Source organism: Myotis myotis, unplaced genomic scaffold (assembly GCF_014108235.1).
Source record: "Myotis myotis isolate mMyoMyo1 unplaced genomic scaffold, mMyoMyo1.p scaffold_m19_p_8, whole genome shotgun sequence".
In the NCBI taxonomy this organism is placed as follows: domain Eukaryota; kingdom Metazoa; phylum Chordata; class Mammalia; order Chiroptera; family Vespertilionidae; genus Myotis; species Myotis myotis.
Window position 1 is genome coordinate 89,449,135 of NW_023416390.1, and position 13,893 is coordinate 89,463,027.

General features: G+C 45.2%; 1 protein-coding gene across 1 annotated transcript in view; it reads right to left on the reverse strand.

The window, feature by feature from the left end:
* Window positions 1–13,893, reverse strand: part of CNTNAP5 (contactin associated protein family member 5) — an 876,948-nt gene that overhangs the window by 191,074 nt on the left and 671,981 nt on the right. The gene's annotated exons all lie outside the window — the stretch shown is intronic.

Genomic DNA, 13,893 nt, shown 5'->3' on the forward strand with positions numbered 1-13,893 from the left:
ATGCACCGTTCGCCGTCCCTTCCCTTCCCTTCCCGTCCGTCCTTCACTCCCTTCCAGCCCCTTCCCTCCCCTCCCCTCCCTTCCCTCCCCTCCCCCTCCCCCATCCCCTCTCCTCCCCTCCCTCTCCCTCTCCTCTCCTCTCCTCTCCTCTCCTCTCCTCTCCTATCCTCCTCTCCTTCCTCTCCTTCCTTCCTTCCTTCCTTCCTTCCTTCCTTCCTTCCTTCCTTCCTTCCTTTCCTTCCTTCTCTCTTTTTCTTTCTTCTTTTGCTTTTCTTTCTTCTTTCTTTCTTTCTTTCTTTCTTTCTTTCTTCTTTCTTTCTTTCTTTCTTTCTTTCTTTCTTCTTCTTCTCTTCTCTCTCTCTCTCTCTCTCTCTCTCTCTCTCTCTATATATATATATATATATATATATATATATATATATATATATATATATATATCATCCTCAATATATGTAGGATAGATATCTATATACATTTTACATATAAGCAATACAGAAAACATCTGAAGACTGTTTAGATGTTTATAGTAGGAAGGGTGAGGTCACTAGTGGAGCTGAACCAGCTCCCAGAGGTGGCAGATCTCAGGCTGAGAGAGAAGTGGGAGTGTTGGGCTATGGGAGGGTCTGTTCCTTCAGAAGATAGAGGCAGGGAACCCAGGCTGGGCTCCACAGCCCAGAGCACTGAGCCCAGACTTACAGTCCATGTAAAGCATGAAAAGTGGCAGGGCTGCAGGTGGCAGTGGAATCTGGAAATGGCAGACCAGAGCAGGTCAGAGAAAAAGCTGCGGTTTGGTGTTTTTTTTCTTTTTTTCTCTCCAAACCCAGAGCACAGGAGTTTTCATTTGCAGCTACTCACCTGAGGTTTTGGTGCAGGGAGGGAGACACAGAGTTGAGGTGCTTAAAGAGAGACTGTGGTGGGAAGCACTGCAGGGAGACGTGGAACAGCAACAGCCAGAAGTCCTGCATTTGGTTATTTGTATGTGCTCAAATCAAAACAGCCATTTTTCCTGAGAGGAGCTAACTATTCTCAATAGTCACAGGGCTGGAAAAGAAAAATCCCATTCTAGGTGATACCACAGAAGGGCTCCAGGGTGTGTCCGCGGGACTTGCTCAGTCCTGATTGGCCAGATCCCAGCAGCAAGCTAACTTACAGGTCAGAGCATCTGCCCCTGGTGGTCACTGCACGTCATAGTGAGCAGTTGAGTGACCTTAGCATATCATTAGCATATCACACTTTAATTGGTTGACGGCCAACTGTCTGACTGGACATTTAGCATATTAGGCTTTTATTATATAGGATAGTAAAGGAAGTATTAGAATCATCAATCAGACAACAAAAATAAATATAAGCCATCTAAATTGGAAAAGAACAAGTAAAACTGTCATTGTTCATAGATGACATGATATTGTACATAGAAAACCCCAAAGACTCCACCAAAAAACTACTAGATATAATGAATCTAGTAGCAGGATACAAACTAACACCCAGAAATTGATGGCATTTTTACACACCAATAATAAACTCTCAGAAAGAAAAAAAAATCCAATTTACCATTGCAACAAAAAAAATTAAGATACTTAGGAATAACCTTAACCAAGGAGGTAACTACAGAACATTGAAGAATGAGACAGAGGAAGATATAAACAAGTGGAAGAAAATACTGTGTTCATGGATTGATAGAATCAACATCATTAAAATGTCCATACTACCCAACAAAACTTATATATTCAATGTAATCTTTATTAAAATACAAATGGCATATTTCCAGATATAGTATAAACACTCCAAAATCTATATGGAACCCAAAAAGTACCTGGATATCTGCAGCAATCTTGAGAAAGAAGTACATAGTTGTAGGAATCACAATACAAGATATTAAATTATACTAAAAATTTACTATAATCAAAAGAGCCTTGTACTGGCACAAGAACAGACATATAGATCAATGGAACAGAGCAGAGACCCCAGAAATCAACCCAAGCCACTACACCCAATTAATATTTGACAAAGAAGGCAATAGTGTACAATAGAGTAAAGACATTATCTTCCATAAATGGTGCTGGGAAAATTGGACAGATATATAGGGAACTCATGCAACTGAACAGAATGAAGACAAAAAATCCAATAAATGGCCAAAGGACCTAAATAGACACTTCTCCAAATTGGACACATAGATGGCTAGGAGACATATGAAAAAATGCTCAAAGTCACTGATCATCAGAGAGATTCAAATTTAAACAACAATCAGGTATCACCTCACACCTGTCAGAATGGCTATCATCAACAAATTAACAAATGACAAGTGTTGGTGAGAATGAGGACACAAGGGAACCCTAATAAGCTGCTGGTGGGAATGCAGACTGGTGTATCCATTATAGAAAACAGTATGGAGTTGCCTCAAATAATTAAACATGGAACTGCCATTTGACCCAGTGATTCCACTTCTAGGAATAGATCCTAAGAAATGAGAAACACCAATCAGAAAGGATATATGCACCCCTATGTTCATAGCAGCACAATTTACAATAGCTAAGATTTGGAAACAGCCAAGTACCCATCAGGAGATGAGTGGATAAGAAAGCTGTGGTACATTTACACAATGGAATACTATGCAGCTATCTACACTAATAAAAGAGAAAAATGGTAATTGGCGTACGGCACTACCCTTTTCATTGGCTAATCAGGGCTATATGCAAATTAACTGCCAACTGAGATGGTAGTTAACTGCCAACAAGATGGCGGTTAATTTGCATATGTAAGCACAATGCAGGGAGGCGAAAGGGAAAGCAGGAAGAAGCCCCCTGCCACTGACAGTGATCGGAAACCCAGGGGGGAGCTAGGAGGTGGGGGGCAGGGCAAAGGCGGCCCCAGGCCGCCTTTGCCCTGCCCCCCAGCCATGATTGGAGAATCAGGCGCCTTTGCTGCCCTGGCCAGTGATAGCAGGAAGTAGGGGTGGAGCCAGTGATGGGAGCTGGGGACAGTCGAAGCTGGCAGTCCTGGGAGCTAGGGTCCCTTGCCTGGGCCTAAAGCAGAGCCCACAATCGCGGGGCCGCTGCAGCTGGGTGTCCCCGCTGCCTGAGCCGGATGCCTCAGCCAGAGGCGTTAGGCCTGGGCAGGGGCAGAGCGGGAGATCGTGGGGACCTGGGAGTCCCCTGCCCAGGCCTAACGCCTCTGGCCGAGGCCTCAGGCCTGGGCAAGGGCCCAATCCGGTGACTGGTGATTGGAGGGTGATGAGGGTCAACTCCTCTGGCCGAGGCATCAGGCCTGGGTGGGGGCCGGAGCCGGGGATTGGAGGGATATGATGGTCCCCTTGCCCAGGCCTGAAGCCTGGGTCAGAGGCATCAGGCTTGGGCGGGGGGTGGAGCAAGCGATCAGAGGGAGATGGGGGTCCCCTGCCCAGGCATGATTCCTGGGCCAGAGGCCTCAGGCCTAGGTGGGGGTCAGAGCCAGTGATCGGGGGGAGATGAGGGTCCCCTGTCCAAGCCTGACACCTCTGGCGGAGGCGTCAGGCCTGGGCAAGGGGCAGAGCCAGCAATCGGAGGGGCCTGGGGGTCCCCTGCCCAGGCCTGACGCCTGGGCCAGAGGCATCAGGCCTGGGCTGGGGGCAGAACCAGTGATGGGGGGAAATGAGGGTCCCCTGCCCAGGCCTGACACCTCTGTCAGAGGCGTCAGGCCTGGGCAAGGGGCCGATCCTGTGATTGGAGGGTGATGGGGGTCAACGCCTGAGGGCTCCCAGTATGTGAGAGGAGGCAGGCTGGGCTGAGGGACACTCCCCCCACCCCCCCACACACCCCCCCCCAGTGCACGAATTTCGTGGACCGGGCCCCTAGTAAAAAATAAGTACCTCTTACCATTTGCAACTGTGTGTGTGGACCTAGAGAGTATTACGTTAAGTAAAATAAGTCTGTCAGAGAAAAATAAGTATCACATGATCTCACTCATATGTAAAATCTAATGAACAAAATAAACTGATAAATAAAATAGATCCAGGCACATAAAACTGTGGTACAGACTGATGAATTTCAGGGGGAAGGTGGGATGGGGGTGGTGGAGAGATTAACCGAGGATCTTATATGCATACTAGAGACCCAGTGCACGAATTCATGCATGGGTAGGGTCCCTGGGTCTGGGCAGCGATAGGGACCAGCCAGCTGGTGGGAGGGACTAAGAGAGGTTGGCTGGCTGCAGGAGGTCGGCCTATGGGAGTGCACTGACCATGAGGGGGCAGCTCCTGCATTTAGCATCTGCCCCCTGGTGGTCAGTGCATCTTCATATGACCGGTTGTTTGGTCCACCAGCCATAATGCTCACTTTGGTTTTTATATATATAGATAGATAGATGATAGATAGATAGATACGTAGATACGTAGATACGTAGATACATAGATATATAGATATATAGATATATAGATACATAGATACATAGATACATAGATACATAGATACATAGATATATAGATATATAGATATATAGATATATAGATATATAGATATATAGATATATATGTAGCCCATCCATGGACCCAGATAATAATATGTAAAAGGCTTGGGAAAGGCAGGTGCAGGAAGGACGGGTCAATTGGAAAAACATACAAGTAACTACGAAAACAAACAAAGGAGACATCTGTAATACTTTCAACAGTAAAGATAAATTTAAAAAATGAAATATAAAAAAATTATGCTCCAAAAGAAAAAAAAATAAATATATTTTTGATTCTCATCCTTGTCAACTCCTTTTTTTGCATAACTTGGTCTATCAAAATCTTTTGGTGTTTTTTCGTGATTTCAAATACTTCTGTGATTAAAATTATTATTCACAAAATGATGATGTATCAAATCCACAAGTTTAGGTAGAGGTGGAGGCACTCAATAAATACAATTTTAGGCTGAATGGGGTTAGTTTGGTTCCCTTCAGAAATTGCTTATTTTGTTCCCATTGAGCATAAAACCGGCACTTAATATGTTTATTTTTAAACATGAAAAAATATTAGGTTCAATTAATAATGATTTACCACTTTAAAGTAGAATAATGATATTGTCTGAGAATGCTACTGCATTGACATTTTGCCTATGCAGGATTTAATTTTTGTGCAATTGCTGATTTACAAACATATATTGGTCAAGTTTTTTATGTATGCAAGTAACAACAACTTTCTCTGCTATTCCCATGGAAATTACTGAGGCTAGTAGGAAGTGCAATGACAATCTGGGGCTTCCAAGAGTCAGTAGGGCATGAGAACAAGAAGGAAGGTGCTATGAAAAGCAGAAGTATCCCAAGGGTGTGACAAAATTTCACCTTTCTTTCAGCCTAAAATGTTTCAAGCCCTTCTATTTTCTTTAAAGCTAGAATTACAGTTAGAGATGTCTGTTAACCAGTGTCTTTTTAAAGGTATTATTCTAAATGTTGAATCTCTGTTTCCTAGTTTCAAACAGCCATAAACCATTGAACACTTTCAAATGGATCCCTTTCTTTTTAAGTCTTAGCTCAAATAGGCCAACCTCAAGATGCCTTAGAGGGCTAATGGTTTATTTAGAGCATAAAGCTCTTTTAGGACTCAGGCAAGCTTAGGTAGCTCTTCTCAGGATGTTAACCCAGGCAACATAAGGCTAAAGCATTGTGCATATGAATATGTTTTCCCATGTTGTCTTTGGGTCCAAGAAATGGAAGGAATTTCTCCACCTCTCCCTCCTTCCAGCATTGCTCAGGACTCTCCCCTATAATCCAAAACCCAAATCACACAGTAACATTCAATGTCATCTTGTACTATTTTGAATAAATGCTAAACCAAGGGTGTAATCATATTAACACAATTACTAATGGCATGGATTCGCCAGATATGAGAGCAGGAGGGAGATTGCTAAATTTTCTCCTCAGATGTCCTGTCTTTGTGTTTCCTTTCCTGTGAAGTACTAGATAGAGCACAACAAACACAGAAACTGAAGACTTAAAGTGGGACACGTGTGCCTTAATTCATGACTCAACAGATGTAGGCAGGAGTGTAATCGATACCTAACAAATGTGGGTGCATTGTAGAAATCACATTTATTTTCTCCTGACAATTACATATATACATAAATAATTTAATATACATATTATAAATATTTCTACAACAATATTTACTGAAGATCAATAATATTCGAGGAAATATTCTAGGCACTTGGGCTAAATCATTAAAAAAAACCAATACAAATACACAAATAAAACATGCCCTCAAAAGAGTACATTATAATTATAAACAGTAGACAATAATCCTATATAATAAAGAGGTAACATGCAAATTAACCCTCACATCCTCACAAGATGGCTGCCTACAACCAGGCTGGCAGGGGGGTTAGTGAAAGATGACCAAACAACTGATCAGCAGGCTGTGTGGGGTGACCAGGCTGGTGGGGGGGCAGTTGGAAATGACCAGGCTGGCAGGGGGGCAGTAAGGGGCGATTAGGTCCACATGCAGAGGCAGTGACGGGTGATCAGGTCAGTGGTGTCGGGGCAGTTAGGGGCGATCAGGCAGGCAGGCAGGTGAGCAATTAGGAGCCAGTGGTCCAGGATTGTGAGAGGGATGTCTGACTGCAGATTTAGGCCCAATTCCCAGGATCAGGCTTCAAATGGCAGTCAGATATCTTCCAAGGGGTCCCGGATTGGAGAGGGTGCAGGCTGGGTTGAGGGTACCCCCACCCATGCATGAAGTTCGTGCACCGGGCCTCTAATAAATAATTTAGTATTTAGAAAGAGATGAGTATGAAAACAATACATTAGGGCAATTAAGGTGTGTTGTACAGAAGGGTTTGCTACAATTTTAGAATGGTAAGGGTCAAATTCAATGAAAAAAATGACTCAGCAAAACCTGAAGGCAGAGAGCAAGGCCCAACTGGCTGGCTATCTGAAGAAGAAAGAGCTCATGGGTCAATGTAAAGGCCAAAGAGCAAATCAGGGAAATTCCTAAAAACCTACCACCAGTTTTTTAAAGATTAAATTTGTAGCAGTGACTTTGGTTGATAACTATAACTTCCAGGTGTACACTCTTATAATTTGACATTCATGCACTCTATTGCACTCTCCCCACTGACAGTCTGGTTTCTTCCTATTACCATGTGTTTGACTCCCTCTATTCACTTCAACCTTCCCCCTCCATCTTTCCTGTCTGGTAACCACCATTCTGTTGTCTGTACTTATGAGTCTGGTATCTTGTTTGCTTTTTCATTTTCTTGTTACTTTTTGTTTTATATTCTACACTAGAGGTCCAGTGCATGAAGTCGTACATGGGTAGGGTCCAGCCGGCCTGGCCCTGATCAGGGTGGGCCGGGGTCAGGGCTGTGAGAAGGAGGAGATGGTGGGAGGTTGGCTGGATGGCCTGCCCCAATCAGGGCTCAATCAGGGTGGGGCTGGCCAGGGGGGAGGGGCTGCAGGCCAATCTGGGTGGTGGAGGTTGATTGGGGGTGGGGTGGCCATAGAGAGGGGCTGTGGGTGGCAGGTCAGCTGGCCCAACTCCCAAATGGGGTGGGGGGAGGCCAATTGGGGGCCAGAAGCCAGGGTGAGGGGCCACGGGCAGTTGCCAGCTGGCCCTGCCTTTGATTGGAGTAGAGGGGCTGATCAGGGGTGGAACTGACTTGGGGGAGGGGTCACAGGTGGTTGGCAGGCTGGCCCTGCCCCTAATTAGAGTAGGGTGGCGATTGGGGGTAGGGCCAGGCTGGGGGAGAGGCTGCAGGAGGTGGGCCACCGGCCCCACCCATGATTGGGCTGGTTTGCAGGCCACAGTGGGTGTCATAGAGACCAGTCATTCTGGTCATTACAGCATTCATGTCGCTGGCTTTTTATATATAGACTAGAGGCCCAGTGCATGAAGTTCTTGCACGGAGGGGGTGGTTCCCTCAGCCCAGCCTGCACCCACTCCAATCAGAACACACGTCTCACAATCTGGGACTGCTGGCTTCTAACCATTCACCTGCCTGACTGCTTGATAACCCCTAATTGCCTCTGCTGGCCTAATCTTGCCCCCAATTGCCCTCCTCTACTGGCCAATTTTGTTCTGATTGGTCAGTTTCTATGCCAGTCAGCATCAAAAGTTCCACCTCTTAGGCAGCCATTGGCTCCTTACATTCACCAAGATTTGGTTCTGATTGGTTGGTTTTTATGCCAGTCAGCATCTCTGGGTCTATCAACTGGGTCTAATCAGAAAGGTGTGGCTGATCAGCAGCCCTGGTGAAGGCCTGGAGAGAAATGGAGGCTCGGCTGTTGGCCTGGCCAATAGAGAAATAGAGGCAAGTTCTGATCAATGGATGCCACAGAGGCTATGGATCAGGCCCTGCCTGTCTCTCTGCAGGCCTTTCTCCGGGCCTGGTCTCCAGCCCCCTAGGCAGTCAATGCTGGGTCGTGGTTTCTGCATCAGCCCCAGTCAGTGGTGGGTCGCCACAGCAACCCAGAACTGACTTCTTGTCTAGTTGAGGCTTAGGTTATGGAAAGTAGCTTAGAGGGTAGTGGGCATAGTCACTATATCCAGTTGACCTCAGTCACAGGGCACCACTCCTTGGTGACCTGTGCAAGCTCTAGGAGTTACCTCCTTTTACCAACAGCCACCAGCCACTTTGTGCTAACAGAAGCATGTTAGCTGCCTCAGTGAAGTCCCACCTCTACCAGGTTCCAATGCAATAGGGTGAGCATCTGGAGGTGGGATCACAATTTTTCAGCTTTGCCAATGTGTCAGTAATAGCCATTGTGAGACCATAGCTTTGCCTTTCTTCCAGTAATGGCCACCACAAGCAGCATTAATTCTCTGCAAATAATGACTGCCTCATGTATCGTTACCACTCTTCCAGGAATGGCCACTAAAACAGCTTTGTTTTTCTATAAGAAATGACCACCATGAGTCATCTCCATGCCTACCACTGGATTTTGATGTAATGGGAGCTACTTTTTCAGGCAGGTCCATTGCTTCTGCCCTTTCTCTCCAGGCCACAGTGTGAGAGTTGCAGCAAGGTTCCTGCATTGCTACTGTGTCAGCTGGGACCATGCATGCTCTTAGTTGTGTGGGCAGTCACCATCTCTGTTCTTCCCCTTGTCCCTCCTTCCATGCTCATTCCTATTCTCTCACCTTTAGATGTAATGATGCTTTGATGTCTCAGAAGTGTTTATGTGTTAAGCACAGGATTCTTTGTTGAATTATAGTATTCTAGATTGTTTCAAATTAAAAGGGAGATACAAAAGGTCTTCCCACTCTGTCATGATGCTGATAACACTTTATCTAAAAGTTTTTAAATAGTTTTATTTTTTTTTAATTTGAGGAAGTGCTAATAGTAAGTTTTAACAGAACAAAAAAGTGTAGGGGGAAAAACAGGCAAAATTAAACTTACATTAATCAGGTTCTTGGTTACAAACTAAAATTTCATTCTAATAGTTTACAGATAAAGGTATTTATTAGGAACAAATCTGGTTGCTACAGACCATGGCAATTGAAGAAATGGCCATTAAGTTAAGGGGAAAACCTTGTTGCCAAACTGGCCTAATTAGGAAACCTTGCCTGGCTTGCTGTCTAGAACATCACAGGTCAGGAGACCTGCTCAGCAGAAGCTGGTAAATTGCCTGCACCACAGCCACTTCTTTCTCAGGCCAAGAGTCGCTCACCCCACAGAAAGATGTTTCTGGGGCACAAGCACAGGCAGAATGGAAGCTCCCTGGAGAGGCTGCTGCCCAGTGCTCACCTCCCAGTCAGAGCCCAACATGGGTGGTCAAAGTGGTGAAACAAATCACACCTGCATCCCAGCTGGAGGGAGATTGGGAATTTGAATTTTGATTTCACGTCAGAGGTTAGACTCACGATGAGCATTTTCACTAACACAGAAAGGCTACTCAGAGGTCATGGGCAGGTGTGACTAAGATAAGTGGCTGCTGTGGAGCTGAACAGAACGTAAGAGCACTTGCTGGGAACAGGTCTTTAAAACTTCTAAAATATCAACTTTCTGCACAAAATGGAATGATTAATCCAAAAATCTACTTCATGTGAGGTTTCTGATAAACAGAGGAGTGTGTGTGTGTGTGCCTCTGTGTGTGTGTGTGTGTGTGTGTGTGTGTGTGTGTGTGTGTGTGTGTGTGTTAGGGGTGGGAGAGACAACATTTTTATGTTGAGAGCTAGGTGACCTCACACAGAGCAGAATAGGGGAGCATTTTTGCATCCAGGGCTGCCTACACCTGCGGGGGGGGGATCAACAGTGAAGAAAACATCTGCACACTGCTTTGTGCTACTGGGCCCTGGGGCTCCGGGGTTTTAGAGGCCAGCCCCTGGCAGGGAGGCAGCATTTCCATGCTCAGCCCAGCAGTGATGCCCAACACAAGAGAAGCAGGACAAGAATGTGGGAGGACTGGTGCGCCAGGAAGACTCCACCAGGAGCTCTGCAGTAGACACTGAGGCTCAGAGAGGTGCTAAGACCCTCAGTAGGCAGGATATTGGAAAGACCACTAAGAAATTGCATTAGTTTCCATTAATTCTATGCATTTGGTATTATTGTTCTGTGACCTCCTGTATACAAACAAGGTTTGGGAAAATTCAGGTTACATATCTATATATATAAAGAGCCAGGGGCCATCACAACAAAACAGATGACCGGACGGATGACCAAACAGGCTGAGTGGGGCAACAAGGCCAACAGGGGTGTTAGTGAGGGATGACCAAACGACTGAGCAGCAGGCTGCGTGGGGTGACCAGGCCAGCAGGGAGGGCAGTGAGGGGTGACCAGGCTGGCAGAGGGGGGCAGTGAGGGGCAACCAGGCCAGCAAAGGGGGACAGTTGGAGGCAACCAGGTCAGCAGGGGGGAGGGAGTGCAGTTAAGGGCAACCAGGCTGGCAGAGGGAGATAGTGAGGGGTGACCAGGCTGGCAGAGGGGCAGTTGAGGGCAACCTGGCTGGCAGGGGGTCAGTAAGGGGCAACCAGACCTGCAGGGGGTGAGTAAGGAGTGACCAGGCTGGCAGGGGGGCAGTTAGGGATGACCAAGCCGGTGGGGGGTGGGCATTTGGGGGCAAGCAGGTTGGCAGGGTGGGAAGTTAGGGATGACCACACCAGCAGACAGAGGCAGTTAAGGGTGATCAGGCTGGCAGGGGGGCCAGAAGGGGTGATCAGGCAGGCAGGCAGGTGAGCAGTTAGGAGCCAGCTGTCCCAGATTGTGAGAAGGATGTCTGACTGCCGTTTTAGGCTCAATCCCCAGGATCGGGCCTAAACCGGCAGTTGGACATCCCCCGAGGGGTCCTGGATTGGAAAGGGTGAAGGATGGGCTGAGGGGACCACCCCCGTGCATGGATTTTGTGAATTGGGCCTCTAGTACAGTAAATAAATAAAAATATTCCTTAAAAAGTATATAGCTTAGAGTCAATGACCTCTGTGTATGGCAATATGTGACAATGGGAAGGTGATAGCTTACCCTTTGCAAATACCAAAAATTATGCAAAGTGCAGTATGAAATATCACTGAGGGTGTGCACATCATAAGCAGTGTTGTAGAGCAGTCTGCATATATTAGCCCATTTAATAATCACAACCACCCTACAAGGTAGTTAGTATATCCTTTATTTTACCGGTAGAGACCAAGGCAGAGAAGAATGCAGTAGCTTCTCCAGGCTGCACAACTAGAAAGTCCAGATTTAGGACTTGAACCTACATGTTCTTGCCAACGAGTCTCTGGGTTTAACCCCTATGTTCTGCTGCTGTGCTCTGGCATTGGGAATGTAATTCATGGTGGAAAAACTTACAGCCTTTCCCCAAAATACATATAGGTGGATTTAAGTGACAAGAAGTAACTAAGAAAATTTCAAGTGGTAGATAATTTCTTATATTCTCTAAAGTAAAAATAATATAATAAATAAACATATTTAGCCTATTATATATCTACACACAACAATAATATCACAGTAGAATTTAATGTCAGCATTGTTCACTAGAACCTCAGAGAACGCCTCACTCCAGGATCCAAGGAGATAACCACAGCATGTTTGGTTTTATTGCAGACAACTTGCAAATTGAGAGGCAAAGCATATGCCCTGTAACTGGAATTCATTTTAAATGTTTATTGCTTTTCTGAGATTTTGCTCATAATTTTTATGCCCATCTACTAGGACCTGAATTGTTCCCTAAGTTTTAAATTGTATAAACCAATTAATTTTGTGGAAAAACAAATTAAAATAGAAAATTGTGCAGAATCATAATTTAATGCACTTGGAATAGCAGACTACACAGGGTGTGTGTCTTTAGGTTTGTGCATAATGACTGTTACCAGAGAACTCCAAGGGTCATTTCAGCAGAGCCAGGCTTCTCCTGCCTAGCCAGTGCAGAGAAGAAGCCAAAGGCTATGCGCTTTTCTCCAGCCCTGGGTTCTGTGCAGAAACATCTGGGTGTGTTTGCCCTCCACTTAGCTTACCAGCCCATGACTATTCTAATTATCCTCAAGAAGATAATGCAACATAAAAGAGAAAAAGAGTTCTCAAAACAGACAAAGAAAGCTAAAACAAACCGCATATTCTAGAGTATCTTATAAAGGGATTTTGAGTTTGGAGAGGAAGTGTGTGTGTGTGTGTGTGTGTGTGTGTGTGTGTGTGTGTGTGTAGAGAAAGGAGAGAGAGAGAGAAAGAGAGAGAGAGAGAGGTGTGAAGGAGAAACAGGAGCAATATACTCTTCCTCACTTTTGATCTCAGAAATTTGAGTCAATATTAACTTTATATGAAGAGTTTTAGAAAATAATATAAACATTACAGTGGTCAAATCTGGGAGTTTTGCTAATGAGTAAACAAGCACACCATCTTGACCCTAAGTTCTCCTCCAGTGTGACATTCACATGATAGATACAGGGAAACAGTTCAAGGAGAGGAAAACCACAGTCTCTTATAGAACACCTAACACTAAGCCCAAACTGTCTATGCTTAATTAAGTTATAATTTTCCTAATGTAAGAAAATTAGCAGACATCATAAAGCAGGGTAACTGTACAATTTTATGGCTTAATCACTACAAGATTTGAAACAATTCAAATTAGAGATCCCTCTATAATCTTGCAATATTCAAAGACTGATAATCTTGGAAACAGGAAGTACAATGACTTCCCAGAGATAACTTATAGCTACAGCCTCTTCCCATTGCTACAAACAGCACATGCATAATTCCAAACAAACCCAGACTGGACCTGGAAAGTTCTGTAAATTAGGTAGAGATGATGCCACTATGCTGAAGTTTTGTTGTCATTAATTTTCTTTATTTTATTTCAAAGTTTAGAAATTGTGTGATCATACACTTAGATTCTGGTAAACTCAATATGTCAACAAAAAGTTTTTTTGCCACTTCAAAAATGTCTACATTGATCCATAATTATATGGTACTAGAGGCCCCATGCACAAATTTGTGCATGGGTGGGGTCTGGCTGGCCCATCCGGATGGGGGCCAATCAGGGTGGCGGGGGGGGGGGAGGGGCCATGGGCAGTTGCCAGTTGATCCCACATCCTAGTCGAACTCCCAGTAGGACTCCTGGCCAAGGGGACAATTTGCATATTAGCCTTTTATTGTATAGGATAATGGTTAATGGCAGTAGGAAACATCCCTGCCCCATTGATGTTAGATGTGATCTTGCTACTTGCTTTGCCTCTTAGAATGAGGACAGAAATGATAGGATGTAAGCTCAAAGTTTAGACAGTAAGGGGCATGCATCTTTCCATTTGCTCCCAGGGAACTTCTCTGACAAGACCAGGGGAACATGACCCAGATAGCCCCAGCTTCTCCTGCTCGGGCCTCAGCATGTCCCATGAAGCAAGCACTTCCCTACTGATCAGCCATGTATGCTCTGAATTCTGTGTGCCATGGAGCCCTTGCACCTGGTTGTATAGCATTCTGGTGGCAATACAGTAGTATTAGCAAGCCACTGCTTGAA